The sequence below is a fragment of the Acinonyx jubatus genome, chromosome A1, assembly GCF_027475565.1.
Source record: "Acinonyx jubatus isolate Ajub_Pintada_27869175 chromosome A1, VMU_Ajub_asm_v1.0, whole genome shotgun sequence".
NCBI lineage: Eukaryota > Metazoa > Chordata > Mammalia > Carnivora > Felidae > Acinonyx > Acinonyx jubatus.
The window spans coordinates 70,790,551-70,810,437 of NC_069380.1; the positions used below are offsets into that span (position 1 = coordinate 70,790,551).

At 41.0% G+C, this 19,887-nt stretch overlaps 1 long non-coding RNA gene and 1 other non-coding gene across 2 annotated transcripts in view; both read left to right on the top strand.

The window, feature by feature from the left end:
* Positions 1-19,887, top strand: part of LOC128314597 (uncharacterized) — a 185,097-nt gene that overhangs the window by 117,544 nt on the left and 47,666 nt on the right. The gene's annotated exons all lie outside the window — the stretch shown is intronic.
* LOC113601162 (small nucleolar RNA SNORA72) lies at positions 13,230-13,358 on the top strand. Its single transcript, XR_003422329.1, has one exon. It is a non-coding gene; the product is annotated as a small nucleolar RNA SNORA72 (small nucleolar RNA).

Here is a 19,887-nt window from a genome sequence, read left to right on the forward strand (position 1 = left end):
GCAGTTTGAGTTTGTGCTTTTTGCAAGCATCAGGATTTTTGGATTCCACACTTTAAATCTGTGACTATTGATCTCAAAGATATTTTACTTTCAAGACACATGATCATTGAGCTTTAATGTCTGGAGATTGAATTGCTGGTAAGAAATAATTTACAGAAATGTTCTTCATGTTTTTTGTTGTTTTTCAGCATGGAATAGATGAACATTAACATAACCATTTGGCTATAATTATAAATACATCAGATGTGATGCAGTTTTAATTATACAAGGCCAACTGAAAATGCAAAACATGAATATGTGATTTTAATTAAGATACATGCATAATTACAAGGGGACTTCTTACAGGGAAGAGCACGGGAAAGTTCATTTTCGCTCCTCTCTCCCCCTCTTCCTTTAAATGCTATTCTTGTTCATTAAATCCCCTAATATCCTCGGAAATGTTCTGCTCTACTTTTCCTTTATTGCTTATAGACACTAGGAGTTAAAACCCAAATGCAACTGGAAGTCAGTGTGAGAGGCTGAGAGCTTCACTGTTCTAAGGAGAATGGCAAAATAGCCTTCCCTCTTTCATTTGTATTGTCACCAAGGAAAATCGTGACAGAAATGGATTTCTGACCCATCAACAGTTTACTGAAGATATTTACAGGAACATATACATAGTAGGAACTATCTTACACTATAAATTCATAAGAGCTTTATACTTAGTTTAAAGATTGAAGGTAGCCCTTGTTGTGTATATGTCTTTATTAGTTTGTGTGAGTCTCAATGTTTACATCCTCAAATAAATGCATGAACTTTGCAGACAGTGAAGAATACTGAAGGCTCCCTAAGTACTCACATACCGATAACATTTCAGTTAGAGTTACCTTTATTCCCTTCAAATTGAGTGTGATTAAATATCTGTGTACTTTGTTATTAAGTAACACGAAGGGTGTGAGTTTCTCATTATCAGCTGTAACTATCAATAATACAATTAACTTTTAACAAATATATAAAAACTTACAAACCAATGGAAGGTGGTCTCCTTCAGTGTTCTCCTTGGAGACATAGGCCAATAATGATGCCACTTCTCAAGTCAAGGGCACCCAACAGCTGGTGCCTTGAACCATGAATCTCAGCATTTCTGGAGATGGTTCAGATTTTCTTCCCATTCTTTCTTCTTCCAGGCTGATATCAGAGCTACTTTTACCTGCAATGTTAGCATAATGCCAAGTGCAATCATTGTCTTAGATCTGATTTCTAGGCATCCTAACAATAATTATTCATATCATTAAATATTAGTCAGTGTTGAGATAAGGTTTATTTATTGCCACACAAAATTCTATTCTCATATGATTGGTTCACATATTTTGCAGCTCAAGCAAAAACTGTGATTTTTGGTGAAAAAAACAAATCAAGGGGGAACACTTTCATCACCCTGGTAAAAACCTGATTTGGGATGATTCTTGGAATTGCTTAGCAACAAAACACTTTCATTTTATAATACTGGGTGCAATTTGACTGCTCAAAACACAATGAGATGGAAATTTTCATTCGTCCACTTAAAGATTTTCCACTGTTATTGCAGATGTTTAAGTGGATTTCTCAGAAACATGCTGGAATTAAAAATAACAGCTTCCTTTTGAATTAGTGCCTTTTTATCTTTTGGAGGCATTTTGGGGGAGAAACTTTGTTATTCAACACCATTTTAACCAATAACACAATGATCATCATGAAGATCATTTACCAAAAGCATTTATTAAAAGCATTTTCCTGGACTGAAGAGGTCTGTTGCTATATGAAAGAAGTATTTCATTAAAGACTACCTTAACACTGCAGGAGCATCTACGCAGTCTTCTGTGTTATTTTTTCAGGAGTGTCAGGAGGCATTTCGATGAGCAGGCAGGGAGGCTAGTGAAAAGTGGTTTGTAGTTAAAATCCTGCCAAATTTGACTCCCCAACATTACCTCTCTCCTTAATTACAAACCACTAAGATGATTATCCTGTGTCAGTTTGGCATACAGAAGATTCTGTGTGTGTGACGGTGGGTGTGCATAGTTCAGAGAAGGATAAAGGGGAGAATTATTGCTGTGCCCAGAAAGTGCATGGGCTTCTTCTGGGTTGTGTGAGAAACCCCAGTTTGCCACTAACTGGTATGTCTCAGAGATGCACCTGGTCTGAGTACCAGCTGTGAGATCCTTAGAGATACAACTTTTTTTTAGGTTTATTTATTTATTTTGAGAGAGAGGGAGGGAGTGAGAGAGAGAATGACACAGGGAGAGAGAGAGAGAGAGAGAGAGAGAGAGAGAGAGAGAGAGAGAGAGAGAGAAGGAGAATCCTTAGCAGGCTCCATGCTGTCAGCGCAGAGCTGACCACAGGGCTCTATCTCATGGACCCTGAGATCATGACCTGAGCCGAATTCAAGAGTCGGAGGCTTAACCATCTGAGCCACCCAGGTGCCCCACAACTTTCTAACCTACATGCAATACCTGCTGTTTAAGTGGAATAGATGGGAATGGAGCACTGTGTGTAATTGCCTTTTTTTAATTAATAGGAAATTACTAAAATACTAATCTTGCCTTACTAGTTTTCAATCGCTAATTTTCAAATAATTAGAAAAATATATTTAGTATTAAAATGACAGTGGCCATAATCTCAAGCATCACCCCTCTGGAAAAAGCCTTCCCTGACTTTCCCACCTGGTTACATCCTGCCCCCATTTTAACCAATTTCTAATCCCAGAGTAGGTTTTGTTTTGTTTTGTTTTGTTTTGTTTTGTTTTGTTTTGTTTTGTTTTGTTTTTCCCCAGAGCACTTAGCACCACCAGAAAGGATCAGAAGTGTGTTGGGTTACATGCCCACTGTATTTTCTCATCTAGAAAACAAGTTCTCTGAGGACCGAGGCACTGTGTCTGTCTCGTCCACCACAGCATCCCAGCATCTGGACAAGCTCCTGGCACATAGTGGGAGCTCAGTGTACTTGTTGACTGAAGGGATAGACTTCAAAGTATCTTGGAGTAAGGGTTTCCGAACTGTGTGTCAAGGAAAATGCTTTCTGTGGAATTTTAGTAAATATTTCATGATAAAGCGGACCTGAGATAAAATAAATTTGGGAAATGATGAGGTAAACAAAGCTAAACAGATGTAGTAAACATAGGATTTCTCAGCATCTTTGCAAATCCTCATTATCTCATCAAAGAGCCCTCTTTTGTTGAGGAGCATCTTAACCAACATTTAGAGCACCAGACTTTGGGAAATGTTGCTGAATAGAAAATGAAGACAGTTCTGTTACTTGGGATTAGTGGTGACTTGGAATCCATATATACATAGGAATACAGTACAGGAGGTTAGATGTGCCCCTTTAAGTGAAGTAATCCACATCAAATGGCCAGTAAAGTTGGGAAGTTTGTGTGGGAAAAAGGTGGAATTGTGGTATGGGAGCCTTGGGTATGGTTGAATCATACATCTGACCAACTTGTTCATTTCTTGAGCCTAATGATTCCCTGAGAATAGCTCAAGGTCATATGGCAAAGCACGAAGACAAGAGAAGCCAGAGCAGTAGTTCTGTTTTTATGTCGTGAACTTCTGTGACCTTCATGTATCAGCAGTGTATCCATTCAATAAGATGCCTTTTACTTTTTTCTATGACAGTCCCTTTTACTTTGCTTTTTAATCACAATGCTTTCTATTTAAGAACCACCTTTTGACCTTGATCTTGGGTGTACATTTTTCTCCTGGACTTTCAATAAGTTTTTTAAAATGATCTTTTGACTTCTTATGGGATTTTTTTCTTTTTTACTTTTTTCAGCTATGCATTTGATATTATTTCCCTAACCAATGCTATTATTTTACAATGGCACCTCTTCCCAAAATTGAATAATCAAATGGTTTTCCTCCCCCTGGTCATGTCCCTCCTGATATTATTATGTTAAATTTGATCCTATGGTGGGAAAATACCACAGAGTTGTTCTACCTCATATGTTCTCTGCATCAGTTTTTATTGCTCAAAGCCTAGTCTAATTTATTTCTTTCTCTTTGGTGTATCAAAATTACCTATTCTATGGGAAGGTAACTTACCAAAAAAAAAAAGCTCAAGTTTTGCATTTTGTTCCTGATGGGTTATTTGGCCACCATGTAGAAACCTAAGATGGTCCTTACCACTACATGGCCTAATTTTACCTCTTTCTCAGTTTGCATAAACATGTCCTTCTAGTCTTAATGGTGGTAGGTGGTCTATGTCTGAGGTTCCTCACGTGCAGACCATGAATTCCAGTGAGTCACTGAGTGAATTACTTCCCGAGTCTGAATAGCCACTAAACATGTCTGTAAGCTGAATAACGTCTTGGATGTGTTTTGATGAGTATTTTTCAAATGTAAGTGGCACTTAAAATTAATTAAGGTATTTAAAAGCATTCACACATTCATAGGGGTTTGTTTTTTGATGTATTTTCTTAGTAAATATTATAAAGTATAAATACTATATTATAAGAGACTAGGAAATGTTTTGGTGTTAAAAGCATCCTTCATGTGTCTTCCCTCTTCCTGTAAGATGTTTACCCTGTTACAGTACATGTTGTTGTCCCTGCACATTATGCTTCACATAATTCTACATTCCCTCCTATTCCTCTCTTGCTTTTAGATTTTATACTCAGCAGTGTATCAAATGTTTGTAAGAGTGTGGTACCCCTTTACTTTAATAATACCTGTTCATTCATTTTTCATACATTGAAAAATATGCATAGGGCTCACACTGAGTGGTTCTCACTCCTGGCTGCCTACGAGAATCACCTGCAGGGCTTGAAACACTACAGAGGACCCCCATCCACTGGATGAGCATCTCCTGGGAAGAGAGGGTAGTTGGGCACCTCTGGTTTGGGAGGTCCCCAGGAGATTCAAATGCATAGCAAGTGGGGAGAAACAACTGCCAGCTGTGGGCCAAGTGTTGTGCTTGGTGCCCAGCTTCACAGGAGTGAAAAACGTTAGACGTGGGAATCATTTTGTTTGAGAGCCTGGCCTTGTGGGAAGTCTCCCAGCAACTTCTCTTTGAGTCCAGTCAGCTTGTCCACAATTGTATTGCAAGACCCTGCAATTATTGCACAGAAATGGTTTACTTAATTAGAAGATGCCAGATAGAAGCATTTGATTCTTGGCCTTCAAAGCTCAGATACCAGACTGCCCGGCTCTAAGCTGCATGCCTGGCAAAGTGCATGCACAATGCCTGGCACATAGGCATTAATAAATACTTGTGATGAATGAACAACCGACTAAAAGAGCAATGCTTGGTATAAAGGGCTTGTTGGCCAACTTCAGAGTTTCAGTTTTTCGTTGTGGGGGAAAAGTGCCCAGAAGAAAAATTCCTGACTCCTAGAAAGTGGTCACTTACATGCAAGGCTGTTTCTATTACATATCCCAAGCCTATTAAATTTCAAGCATATGAGAGTCCTTACTGCCAAAGATTACAAATTGTCCTTAATTCCGAGCAGAATAAACTAAATTGAGGCTTCTTTCCTCTTGAAGCATTTACCGAAATTTTTTTTTTTGGTTGCTGATTTTGTTCTATGTTTGGTTTCCTTCCCTCCCTCCCTCCCTCCCTCCCTCCCACCTTCCTTCCTTCCTTCCTTCCTTCCTTCCTTCCTTCCTTCCTTCCTTCCTTCCTTCCTTCCTTCCTTCCTTCCTTCCTTCCTTCCTTCCTTTCCAGGCTAAGGAGACTTTAATTCTGCTACTTGCCCACTAGATGACTTTGGGCGATCTAGGGAAGCTTTGTCCCTTGTATTTCCTCATCTGTAAAGTAGAAATAACAACATCTACCACATCCTGTTTTAGGACACTAGATAACATATAAAAACACATTTAACATGATACATAGAAAGTGCTAAATAAATGTAAATCGTATTTAGTCATACTCTAATCCTCTCATTTTACAGATGAGGAAAATGAGACCCAGAGAGTTTCACCAACATGTTCAAGGTCCCTCAGCTACTTAGGACTGGATACATACTTAGAATGTGGTGGCAGAAGTAGATGCCTTGGGGAGGACTGTACCTTGATGATAGAAAGCATCTGTAATAACAGGAAGGTGGCCTAGGTAGGACTCTGTAGGAAGTATGTGTAAATCTGTAACAAAATTCCCGAGAATAGAAGTGAGGGTGATGATGAAAATAATAGAAGAGGGTGACTACAGGTAAGAGGCACATAGGGACTTTGGCCACATGAAAGGCAAGTGGAACAAGCAGGAATGATGTATCAGGTATTTATTTCAGAATCATACTGCACAAGAAACCACTCCAAAACTCAGTGGCTTAAAATAATAAGAATTTATTGCTCACATGTTGGAGTGGTTGACTAACTGCCAGCTGATCTGGGGCGAGTGCAGCCGGGACGACCAGGGCATCTCTGCTCTGCTCCATACATGTCTCGTCTTGCATCAGGCTGATCCAGGCACACTCTTCTGATGACGGCAGAGGGCAGGAGTGAGCAAGCAGTGACGCACACGTGTTTTTCACAACTGTATTTGCATTATACCTGTTAATATCTACTGGTCACAAGGTAAGTCGCAAGGCCAAACGTGCTTTGGGAGTGAGGCATGTGCTTGATAGGACCTAGATTCTGCTTTCAAGAGTGGTTCCTCAGTCTGCTGTCCCCCATAGCTTTTGTCTCTGCCTGCTGAGTTGTCCTCGGTTTTGTTTTCCTTCTTGGCTGTTTCTGAAGAGGGATTGGAAGATCTACTTTTGAAGGACTTTCTCAGCCTGCTTCTTGTGTCTTGAATAATCTTGGTTTCTTTTAAGGCATTCTTTGTGTCAAAAACCAAACTCACAAATTTTTGTTAACATTTTTTATCTTTATTTTTAAAAATTAATCAATTATTTTTTTAGTTTATATCCAAGTTAGTTAGCATGTAGTGCAACAATGATTTCAGAAGATCCCTTAATGCCCCTTACCCATTTAGCCCATCCCCTCCTCCCACAACCCCTCCAGCAACCCTCTGTTCTCCATATTTATGAGTCTTTTATGTTTTGTCCCCCTCCCTGTTTTTATATTATTTTTGCTTCCCTTCCCTTATGTTCATCTGTTTTGTATCCTAAATAACTCATATGAGTGAAGTCATATGATATTTGTCTCTCTCTGACTAATTTCGCTTAACATAATACCCTCCAGTCCCATCCATGCAGTTGCAAATGGCAAGATTTCATTCTTCTTGATTGCCAAGTAATACTCCATTGTATTTATATACCACATCTTCTATATCCATTCATCCATTCACGGACATTTGGGCTCTTTCCATACTTTGGCTATTGTAGATAGTGCTGCTATAAACATTGGGGTGCATGTGCCCCTTCGAAACAGCACACCTATATCCCTTGGATAAATACCTAGTAATGCAATTGCTGGGTTGTAGGGTAGTTCTATTTTTTAATTTTTCAAGGAACCTCCATACTGTTTTCCAGAGTGGCTGCACCAGTTTACATTCTCACCAGCAGTGCAAAAGAGCAAACCCACAATGTTTTGGAGACATGCTTCTCTCTCTCTATGCAATTGTTGATGTTTTCTGCATTTTATATTGCTGCGGAACAATGCCCTTAACAATTTTGAATGCCCATTTGTTGAGTTTAGTGAGTCTGCAAGGCACCACCTTATGTATCCAAGAGGTCTTTTTTTTAAAGTGTATTTCGTTTTGAGAGAGAGCACGAGAGAGAGTGCACGCACGAGTGGGGGAGGGGCAGAGAGAGAGGAGACAGAGAATCCCAAGCAGGCTCCATGCTGTCAGTGCAGAGCCCAATGCAGGGCTCAAACTCATGAACCGTGAGATCATGACCTGAGCCAAAATTAAAAGACACTTAACCGATTGAGCCACCTACATGCCCCAATTATCCAAGAAGTCTTAACAAAAGATCTCACAGACACACCTTGATTTGTCTTTACCCATGGCCATGTCTTAATTTGAGAGTCTTTTCTGGCTTGAAAGGTTGAGGATGAAAACAGTCTTATTTTCCAAGTTAGCAGAGTATGGCACATCTATATTCCAAGTTCAACTTGCAAGTTGTTCAGTTATTTTCTGAGTTCATCTCTTTCTTGTAATACTTCATTATATACAGCTAGTTCGAAACAGCTGACACAGTATTCTGCCTTAAACTTTCTTTGCTGAAGTCTAAAATTTCATCAGGAACATTTTCTAACTTACATTACATAGTTTGCCACTATGATAACATGAGTCCCCAACTTGCCATTCTCTTAAAACAGTTTTCTTACCACTTTTCTAGGTTTCTACAGCAGGTTTATTTCCATTTTTCTAGACTCTACCTGCCACCTGGTCACAAAGCCAATGCCATATACCTTGGGTTTTTGTTATAGCAATATCTGTGCACCTGCCTACCAATTTCTGAGTCAGTTATTTATTGCTACAGTAATGGGACACAACCACCAGCCCAAATTCCCTGGCTTAAAATAATGTGTTTATTAGTTATGCCTGTAGGTTCTTGGGTGGACTTGTATATCTGGAGGTTGGTTGACTGTCAGCTGCTCTAGCTGGGATCACTGGAGCAACTTAGTCCTGCTCCATATGTCTCTTGTCTTCCAGCAGGCTAGCCTGGTGATTTTCTCATGCTGGTAGCAGTGCTGGAGAGCACACAAGCACCACATGCAAGTGCTTTTCAAGACTCTGTGCTACACTGGCTAACATCCCATTAACCAAAGTGAGTCACATACCAAGTCCAGGGTTGGGGAATTCTACCCTGCCCACTAAAAGGTAATGATATGGAGACAGGCAAAGAATTAAGGTCATTTGTGTAACTGATACAGATAGAAAGTGAGAAAGGACGTTACCTCTAATGCTGGCCCATGAAGGACACTTGGGGTCCAAGATCTGGTGTTCAACTGGTAATCAAGAACGACTTTGCAAATCAGAAGAGACAATCAACTTTTTGTATCAGAGGAGAAAATGAGGGTCTAATTCAGCAGCAGGGCACCATGACCATGATGGAGACAGGACAGACAGCAAAATGAAAGTAAGGAGGGTGTTTGATATTACAACTTTGGTAATTTGTATATTTATTTTCACAGAAAAGATCTCATCCAGTAGGTAAGGGATGTTAGGAGCAGAATCTGGTGTTCTAGGAAAAGGATTAACAAGAACTAGTAGGGGCTGAAGGCTCTAGTCATGCTAGTTAAGAGTCAAGGTTATGTTTTGTCCTATGGCACGGGGGAGATTAGAGCACTTGGCAGGGAAAGAGTGGACTCTTGAAAATGGAGTCTCATTATCAAAGAAGGGGTTAAGGATGTGGAAATCATGGGAATCTGTGTAGAAAGCGTTAAGTGTGAAACTGAGAGGAGTGTGAGATTTCACCCTTCTTTACAAGTTCACAGGTCAGCCTGCCACACTTATATATATACTGATGTATATATATATCAGTGAGGTCCCTGGATCAGAGACTGTTTATTACTCACAGAGCCTTGCGCATGGATTTCGAAGCCCCAATTCCTACAGAACTGCAGGAGAGCTACCTAGAATGTTGTAGTTAAAGCACTACAGGCCAGAGGAAATTGTTCTTCTTTCCCAGTGTGGTCACGGTAGCCCGACTGACAGAGGAGTGTGTGTGGGATTAGGGGCTTGGAGGGCAGAGGGAGGTGAAGTGGGGAAAGCAAGGATAAACTGGGATCCACGGGTACTAGCTGGGATCCAGGAGGATGGACTGCAATCTGTGTTGGTCTCTCCCTGCCTTCTAACTTCCAACTTTGGTGATGGATATGTGGACCTGCAGCAGTAGGCAGCCTTGGCAGCAGGCCTCCTGGCCTCGGAGTCACAGAGGTTGAAGCAGGGGATTCAGCAGGGGCTAGAGTTGCTGTAGGCCAGCAAGGTGAGCAGGCAGACCAACAGTGCTTCTGGCCGTGCTCTGACCTTCAAAGCCTTGAAAGCAATGTGGCTGCTACTTCACTGCCATCTTCCAAATCGCCCGCAAAATGTCTCTTGCCCTCCCTGCAGAATTACACACACACACCCCCACGTGCATGCACACACATACACACACACACACACATACTCACGCAGGAATTCTGGGAAATGTAGTTTGAGCTTATCTAAATTGATAGTCCTTATCCCCATGCCCTGATCTGTGTTAATTAGACTCAGGAGACACCTCTGATTCCTCCTTTCACTCTGATCTTACATACGGGCTTTCAGACTGTTTATAAATCTTTCAGCCTTCTCTTCTCTGCACTATGCCATCCTAAGCCTCCGTCTTTTCCTTGTATTTTTGCTACTCTTGAATCATCCTCTTTCTCTTATTTGTATTCTCCGAGATTCCCCATCACTCCGTAGATGATGTGGCTGTGTGCCAGGCATACCCTGGCAAAGCCCCAGTGAGTCTCGGCTTATAGGAATGAGAACCTCATGGTTCCCATGCTTTGTTCTATTTCCTTATGATTTTGAAGCTGTGTTTATGCTGAGCTAGGTGTGCATTGTGTTTCTGCAGTCAAGTGTGCCTTGTTAGGAAGCCTGTCTTCCATACAGATTTACTGAACCTGCTGCCGACTGCATGCCCTGATTGCGAGTGGGTCAGAGTGTTTTTCCTAACAAAGAAGAGCAGTATGCTTTGGCACAGCTGCTTGGTATTTTTCCTAGAATGCTAGAAGGAAGCAGACATTCATTTGGTTTTGCCAGTCTCTCTTTGTCTAAATTGTCCCATTTGGCTTAGCCTGTTGGCTTTAGTCTATTAGAATAACGATGTAGGAAACCATTCCTCTTGGTTTATGAGCTTGAACCCAAGTGCATCAACATGTGCCTTAGCAGGACAGAGATTTACATAAATATTTCTGGGCTATCAGATCTCTGTGAGGACCATTTCCACGTTCCAGATGTAGGGTATGAATGTGCAAATCCCACGTGGAGATCACAGTTCACTAACTTGTGGATGGCCCCGCAGAGTAAAGAAGTGATTCAGTATAATGACTCTGCACGCTGTAGATGAGAGACCCAGAAACCACCGTTCTTTTGGCGCTGTTTTAAAATTTGGGCAAGGAGCCACATTTCTGAGGGAAGGAAAACTGCATTTTCCTTTTTGTAGTCATAAAAAAAAATCTTGAGCATTTCGGAATAAGCAATATTCATCTCTCAATTAGTATTAACAGCTAATCAGGGTGCAGCAGGATAGTAGAGCTCTCGTCAAACAGCAGGCAGCTTGTTTTATTTTTTCAATGCCACTTAAAGATTATTTGAAAAATCTCCTTCAGAGACCAGTGTGTGGGGAGCCATGTACCCTCAGTCAGAATTTAAAGTGATCCAAAATACAATATTAATGATTGATGCACAAGCTCACAGTTTGGTGCTGGGGTTTAATTAGATAAGCATTGCAGCTGTTTTCGGGTGCAGGCAACTTGATGGGGAGCAAAGCTGTTATGTGACTTCCCATCTACAGGGTATCTATTGAAGCGGAAACAGAAGCAAGCTACTAGGAATTATGATGATGACATTCTTTTGCAGAGCTGAAACGAGCAGACATCCAATTGTGGGGGAGGGAGAAGCATTTTATAATTAAAAAGGTGGTCTTGGATCTTCTATTCAATTTGTTGCTGAACTGAACACTCATAAAAAGCAGCTCGTGTAGCCAAGCAATGATCTGGTGAGACACGTGCAAAGCTCTTGCATGTGTGGCCCCCTTGGTCCATATACCACTTTGCAGCATACAGAATCCTCTTGTCTCAAGTCCATCCTTCACCTTGTAGGCATCCCAGTTGCCATCAGGTCATCTAGTGTCTCATTCATGCAGACATATACCTGCAGTAGCTGCTTTGGAATCACTCAATCTCCCTGAAGACTTGAGAAGAACTTAAACTTGGTTCAATAGTGTTTCATTTCACTGAGTCAAAGAGATTGTCAACATCTAATTACTGTAAATTTGGAGTCATCTGTGTCTCATACTAGAAATGACTAGAATGTGCTGGATAGTGTCTGTCTGCAACTAAGCTTCAGCAGGTGTGTGTGACCTCTATCACATGACACAGCTAAAGAGTACAATTTGTTGAAGCTCATTGTAAATTAAATGTGCAAGACTTCAAGAATGCGTCCCACTGGACTGAGGCTCGGAACTCTCACACTGAAAGTAGTATTGTTAAATTGATCTTTAAAACCTCTCTTTCCAACAAAAAAGGAGCCTGTCTAGTCTAGGTGTTCTATGTTGTGAAATAATTATAATAGCCATCTATGAAATAAATTCTTGATGGCTCATTGTCAATATCTACAAAATGTGTGGTTACATATGACCGCTAAGTATTTTATTTTTATTGTGTAGTGAATTTTAATGAGCCTTCTCCTGATTGTTTTAAATCAATTTATGAGAATGTAGAATGAACCTCTTTCAATGTAAGTCAGGGACAAATGAATCTTATGGGAGGTACATTAACTCTCTTGAGTCATTAAGCTGTCATTCCTTGAACTGAGAAGGGATATGTGCACTGCTTCATTCCTTCTTGTTAAAGGTGTCACAAGGGGAACAACCAGGAATTAGAAAAGTTGAAAGGTCCCAGTTTGGCCATTTCCTAGCTGAGTGATCTTGGTCTGTTTTCTAAGCCTTGAGCCTCTCTTTCCTCATTTGCAAATTGGGAAGAATGACCCCTTCCCTCCTTATATTCTGGGGCAATATTGAGTATCCAATTGGATGGAACGTGTCTTTAGGTTTAGACCTGAAGCTGAGTGTTTCTAATATTCTTCAGATGCACTTGTAATCAATTAATAGTGGCTTCTGTGAGGCAGGTCTCCACAGTCCACACCATAAAGCTACTGAGAACAGATGACTGTCTCCTAAACTTTGCACTGAGAAAGGACAATGGCTGTGCTTGGGTTTCCAAAGCTTTTCCTAATGGTAATACTTTTACCACCTGTTGTTGGAGGGAGTTTGGAAGGAGTGTAAGATCATTCACACAGACACAAAGATGAGGAAAATCAGATTTTGTGCACAATTGATTAAATTATAAGTTAAAACCTGGACCCATGCCTTCTGGTTCCAAGGTGAGTGTTGTCCTCTTTCTGGTGGATTGTCTCTGCAGACAGCCTGCAGATAAATGGAAATGGAGAGGTAGACTATAGAGGAAATGTGTGTTTGACTTTGGAATTGAAGAGTGCAGAGAACAACAAAACAGTAATTCATTAGAGAAGGTCAGTAAGCTTAGCAGCAAGCTTGTCAGAAGCACACTGAGGATAACTGCCTTGTGTATGCATGACAGTTGGCTGTATGGAGGATTTTTTAAAAAGTAGAACGTACTCCACGAATATTCTTGTTCTGATTTTGTAATAATCAGGGGAGGCTAAACATTCGCTGTATTAAGACCATGCATGTGTCCTGAGATCTAGTTCTTTCCCTAGGTCTGGTTTTATCAATGCTCATGATAAACCAAGTCTGATTTATATGATGCATCTTATGTGGGAAATGTCTGTGACTCCATCTATATGATCGTCCTTGGGAAATGACAGCACAGCTGGTGAAATAACTTTTGAAGATAAACATTGCTAATTTGATGATTACCAGTTACTATTAAATGAATTGTAAAACTATTGTATTTTATTTTTTGAAAAAAGAAAAGTAGAACATACTCCTTTTAGTGCATGAAATAATGATTGTTGAACAGTTGCAAGTGATGCTTCTATACTTGTTCCCTTGATAAAATAATTGATAAAGCTATGGTTCTTTTGTGTCTTTTCTTTTTTTTAAAAAAAAATTCTTTTGAAAGAGAGAGAGAGCAAGAGGGGCAGAGGGAGAGAGAGAGAGATTGAGAATCTTAAGCAGGCTCCACTCTCAGTGCAGAGCCTGATGCAGGGCTTGATTCCACAACCCTGAGATCATGACCTGAGCCAAAATCAAGACTCAGACACTCAACTGGCTGAGCCACCCAAACGCCCCCTTTGTGTCTTTTCTAATTGATGCTGATGGAAAAGTTGACAATAGTAAGTAGTAGGAATATTGCAGTAGTCCATTATAGAGATGGATTATAGTGCTTTAAACATTACCATACATCTTAAAGGCAATCAGTAAAAATTACTGATGCTGGATTGAATTGATGAACCAAACAAAGCCTGGTGGTCTACTGAGTGAAAAGTAGGCATGAATATTCTGGGTGGAATGTAAGAAGTGCTATTAAAAAGTTAATGTGTAGGTAGTAAACACAGATCTTGAAATATACAAACAAGCACTTACTTGTAGAATAATAGTAATGGTGATGAATGATAATAGCAATTGCTTTTACTTGGTGCTTATTCATCTTCCAATCCTGTGAATATTTTTTCCCAGAGTTCTAGTTTAGATTCTCTTTTCTCTCTATATAAATACTCTCCTTGGGCTTCATTATCTGCCCTAAGGCTGAATTTACCATCTGGGTAGCAATGACCCAAGGCAAGCAACCTCCCATGTGCCTCAGGCATGCACACCTCTGAACACTCTGGTAGCATTTTTCACATGTCTTCTATATCAGGCAATTGCAACCATAGATCTGAATAAAATGGCCTATAGACACAAGATAAAGTAAGAAGGGTAGAAGGCCTACAATCAAGGATTAAGGAAGCCCAACATTTTAAAGGTTAAGTAAACGAGGATTTTAGAGACAGAACAAATGGGTGGCCAGAGGAGTGTAGGAACACAAACAGAAGAGGGTGGTGTGACTGTGGAAATTCAAAGGAAGAAAGTGTTTCACGACAAAGGTTGGTCAGTAGGACTGAAATGTCAAATAATATAAAGGCTGAAAATGCCAATAGGATCCAGCAACATGGAAATCACTAGTGGACTGGGCCAGACCTATTTGAGTGAAGTGCAGTGGGTGGATATTAGTTGAGGAGTGGGAGTTGAATAAAGGGAAACAAAGTACAGGCAACTATCTCACCTAGAGTTATTTTAAAATCAATGATGCCATTTTCCATTTATTCCCTCGGAGTCACAGTTAAGACAAGCTGTAAAGGATTCCATCCAGAAAGGCCTCCCATCAATCTGGAGCTAATGCTATTTCCAGCACTCAGTGAGGCTCCTGAGAACCAAACAGTCTTGTTGCCAGCCCACCTGGTCTAGGATTTCCAGGAGCAGCTGGCTTGTTCCAGAGAGGTCCAAGTCCTTCAACCCATCAGAGACCTCAATCCATCAGAGACTTACTTCCAGGCTCAGTTCTGTGGACATTTCTAGGCCAGTTATTTTCCCCATGACTCATCTGTGTTTTTCACCCAAACTGAAAAATGCTCCTCCATTCATCATCCTCTCCAAAGTCCCAGTCCCTGTGGCTCTGTTCCCTTCTCCCTGAACCAGATGTGATTGTTTCCCTCCTAACCTTTCCCACTATACTCTTTGTAACCTTTACTTAATTGCAAATAACTTCACATTCACTCTTAATCTAGTCACAGATGCTTCATCCATTTCCTCCTGGCTCTCAGTGAAAACTTCCCTCTCAAGTGACACTCTCATTTGGGTTGAAGTTTTCCTTGCTTCCTGAGTAACTTGCAGATTTTTACTCCTCCACAGTGCTTACTGGTCACTGCCCTCTTTTGGAGAACGTCTGGTCTTCATCCTAGGCTCTTAGCTCCTTTTCTTCCTCAGCAGACCAGGAACTTGGTAGAACCTACCATCTGAATATATCCCGAAGCTGACCACTCCTTCTTTTGCCTTGACTGCTTCCACCTAGTCCAGGCCACCACGGTCTTTTACCTGGGCTGCTACAGCCTCATAAATCAGCTTTTCGTTTCTCCTCTTGCCTCCATAGTCATGCAAAATTGGTACTTTACTCTGTGGAGCCTTGGGCAAGTAACTGAACCTCCTAGTGCCTCAATATTCCCACCTTTGGAAAGGTGATGATATCCAAACCAGAGGGGCTGTGTTGAGGATTAAGTAAAATGAAGAACATTAAGCTCTTTGCATATGCTCTGTAAGTGTACCCCTACCTGTTAGGCCCTAGAGTTAGCTGTTTATCTCTCGTTAGATGGAAAGCTTTGTGTGGACAGGGGTAGGATGATGTCCTATCAATGTCATCCCCCTGGAGGGCCTAGTACAACGTTTAGTAAGCGCTTAATAAATGTTTAACATATTAAGCCTGATTTTCCATGTTACCTACCATATTTGTTCACCTCATGGTATTCGTAGAAAGCGATATTGGTATGGAACACTGGGGTCACCTGAAGTGCCTTTGGAGGCATCAATATGGGCTTAGTGCAAATATCACATACACTTCCTTTATCTTACATAAATATGATAAGGAAAATTAAACATTTAGAAATATATGAAATATTTTGTTTGCAAAACTTTAAAATTCTATCTCTTTAAGTTACTGGACTTGGGGGATTTATAGAGGATGCTATCAAAATAGAATTAAAAAAGAAGTCTGAGTGATTTGAAAATATTGTCAGTAACTGTAAAATATTTATACACATTAATAACTGCCAGGACACTGGTAGTTTGTTCTGGGGATCACCCAAACAGAAGATCAGCTTTAGACAATGTTTTTCCAAAGTTCCAGACTCTTTAGTAAGTAAGGAAAGTAGCCACAAGTGGTGCCCTGGTAGAAGGCCTCCAGGAGCCAGTGCAGGGGCAGGAGTGAGACGGCATGACCTGTCTGTGCCCGGGCACTCAGCCGACAATCAACAAACAACATTGCCCATTTTGACTTTCATCTGAGCCCAAGTTCCTCTGCCTTACTCTAAAAAGGAACATTTGATCAACTAATATACTTTGTTAAAATGAAGGGATAACCTGTCAAGGTCACTGATGTGTTTTTGGGCATGGCTCATGTCTGTAACTCTGGGTTTCTGATTCTGGGTAGCGTGTAGGTTGGCCTCGATTACTGTAGCATTCTGGAATGACTTTGAAGGATTCTGTTGATTCCAAGGGACCCACTGCCTGCCAAAACCATGTTCCAGGAAAAGAGATGGAAGGGAAGCAAAGAGGTACAACCTCAGGGATTGGAAAATTAGACAGACATCGCCATCTGTTCGTGCTCCCATCTAGTGCATGGGCGGCTGTTATTACAGGGCTATTTTTATAGGTGCATATTTGTGTTCTGTTTGCCCTCCGCTTGTCTTTCTGGGTTCATTTTCAAGCACTTGAGGCAATGCAGGGTGCAAGCAGCAGGATGGCTCAGAGCCCTGCCTGGTAGGGGAAGATCTGTCCTAACATTCTGGTGTACTTCCACATCCAAGGATGAGAAGGGCATTTGGTGGCAGAGGTGGGAGCAAAGGCTCAATGGGGGCACCAGTTTGGTCAGATGAAAGATACTGAGCAGACATCTTGGGTTTTCTGCAAGATAATTTCAACTCCCTTATATATGCCAGAATTAAATACTTGAGGACCATGCTAAGTCCAGCAAGGCAGAGTACCTTAAGAATAAAATGAACTCACATATACACAGGCACGTAAATGTCTCTACCTTTATAATCTGACCCTACAAGTCATTATACATAATGGGCCAAATCACCTGGGCCTCAACAAAACTTCTTTCCCAGTTACCCAGTTATGGCTTCATTTTGCTTTTGGAAGTTTCCATTCAGAGGAATGCTCAGGTTATAAAATCTCAAGAGTTCCAAGTTTCTCTGTGTCTGGCACAGATTTTTAGCATTTGTTTATGTTCTTCTTGTATTAAATGCAACACAATTATTAAACATCTACTTTGAACCTAGCATTCTGGTAGGTGTTGGGGACATAGGGCTGGATAAAATGGCTGAATGGGGGAAACAGACACTTAAGGCCAATCCATCCAGTATGATGTGTACCATAATAAAGGCAGTGGAGTACCAAGGAAAGAGAAAAGATGGTTATGAAATCAGCCTGAGCTGTCAGAGGAGCTTCATGTAAGAGGTCGTGCTTGTGCCTGAACTGCTGTCTCCAGGAAGGAGTAAGTAAATATTAGGTGGCTGAAGGACATGTAGAGAATAGAATTGAGGTCAAAGCAGATGGAATAGCACATGCAAAGGTCCTGAGATATGAAATAGTCTGGCCCAAATAGGCAGTTTGATATGGCTAGAGAATAAGTGATGTAGAAGGAGGAATGACAAGTGAGCCAGGGGGTGTAGGTAAGTACTAGACCACCAAGGGTCTCATGTAACAAACCAAGGACTTTTTCATGAAAACAATGAGGAGCTGGAAAATAGTGTGAGTAGATAGTATCATGGTTATGATTTGAGGCAAGATGACCAAGAGATAATGAGGGCCTGAATTACGAAGGTGGTAGCAGGGATGGAGAGAAGAGGATTTTGAGAAATATTTACAGAAGGCAGTATAGATAGGAGATAATGTCTGCTTAGATCAGGGCCAAGGATATGTTAAGATGACTCCAAGTTTCTATGTAGGGAAACTGGTGGGTGGTGTTATTAAGGGCGTTATGAATCAATGGAAGAGGATATGGAATGGGGAGGGAGAAGAGAATTCCAATGGGGCAACTTGGATTGAAATTGCCCAATGAATATTTCTTCAATTCTACTTTCTGCATGAAGAACCCCACTGTTCACAGAGTGGGCCTGGCATTTTGCATCTTTGGGAACTGACTCCTGACCTCCTCTTCTGTTCTCTGTCCCCCTGCTCCTCCATACGAACCCATTAATCTCCTAGGGTGATCCTCATTCTTCCACCTTGTCTGTGAGTACTTTTGAGGCCTATTTGAAGCCCTCATATCTATGACTTCCTTTGATAGCCAACCTAAGGTTAATATCCCCTGAGCAGCTCCATGTGAAATTACATGTTATTCTATGTCTATGTCCTACCTTCTCTGATGGAGGTGGGGGTATCTGACATGAGAGGTGGCCGTGTGTAGCTGGGGTAAACATGGTTGGCCGAATGGAAAATGGTTCATGTCAGAGGACGTCGGAGGTTGCTGAATATCTGTTTGCAACATGAGATCAAAGTAGTGATGTGGGCTGGCCTGTGCAGGTGGGGAGACTCACTCTTTTCACACTTATCCTCTTGTTCTGGCAAAGGCATTCTCAGTGCTTTGGATCTTTGCTTTTATAAGGAGTCTGGATCTTTGCTTTTCATTTGGTATATGGCTTATGCCTGCAAAGGGAAGACCAGCAGCTGTCCTTCCTCCCCTTCCTCCCAGCTGGCTGCCCGTGACCTCATCCAAGAACATACTTCTTCACCTTGCTTTTCCTTTGCTTTCCCTCTGTCGTAAGTAGTAAGGCTGAGCAATCTGGGAAGCCTATCTTGGCCTTGGAAAATTAAGACCTCTTGGTCATCAAGTCCTCCTTCCAGTAGGCGGCAGCTCTACACTTCCACAGTCTGACTCACACCTTGGCCTGGGTGCTCTGGCCTGCTTTCAGGGTTCTCCCATCCTCCATCAACTGGGATTTTCACTTGTGCACTTGACCTTGTTAACAATATATGAGGCTTTGGAGAGTTAATATACAAATATGTCAGGTTACATCTAATTGTAGGGTAGAGATCTTGCCGTATCCTTTTAGTACCTAGCATTTGGCATATAATAGATGCTCAATAAATGTATGCTGTTGTAAGGGTATGTGCCTAAGTAGGCTTCCTTGAAACAATCACTAATAAGAATATTTTGTATAGACATATATAAATAATACAATCCTATTTTCATTTTATTGTTTTTTTTCAGTACTTATTGTGTATCAGGCATTATTCCAGGCACTTTCTCTGCATTATTTCTAATCCTCAGAACACTTTCATTAAGTATGTTCATACTGTTTTAGACATGTATTTATTGAGACTCCATGAGGTTAAGTTATCTGTCCCAGAGTCAAACAAAGTTTCCTGACATGAGGTTTAAATATAAGTTTATTTTTAGCCTCGTTCATGATCTTTCATGAGCTCATTCTTGCCAGCAAATAGCTTTGACAATAAAGTGTGTATGTAACTCAGCGCCATCACATTCTCTGTTTGGCTTTATCTATGTTTCCCACCATATGCACCCACCAGCTCTGAGCACCCGCATGTGTGTACGT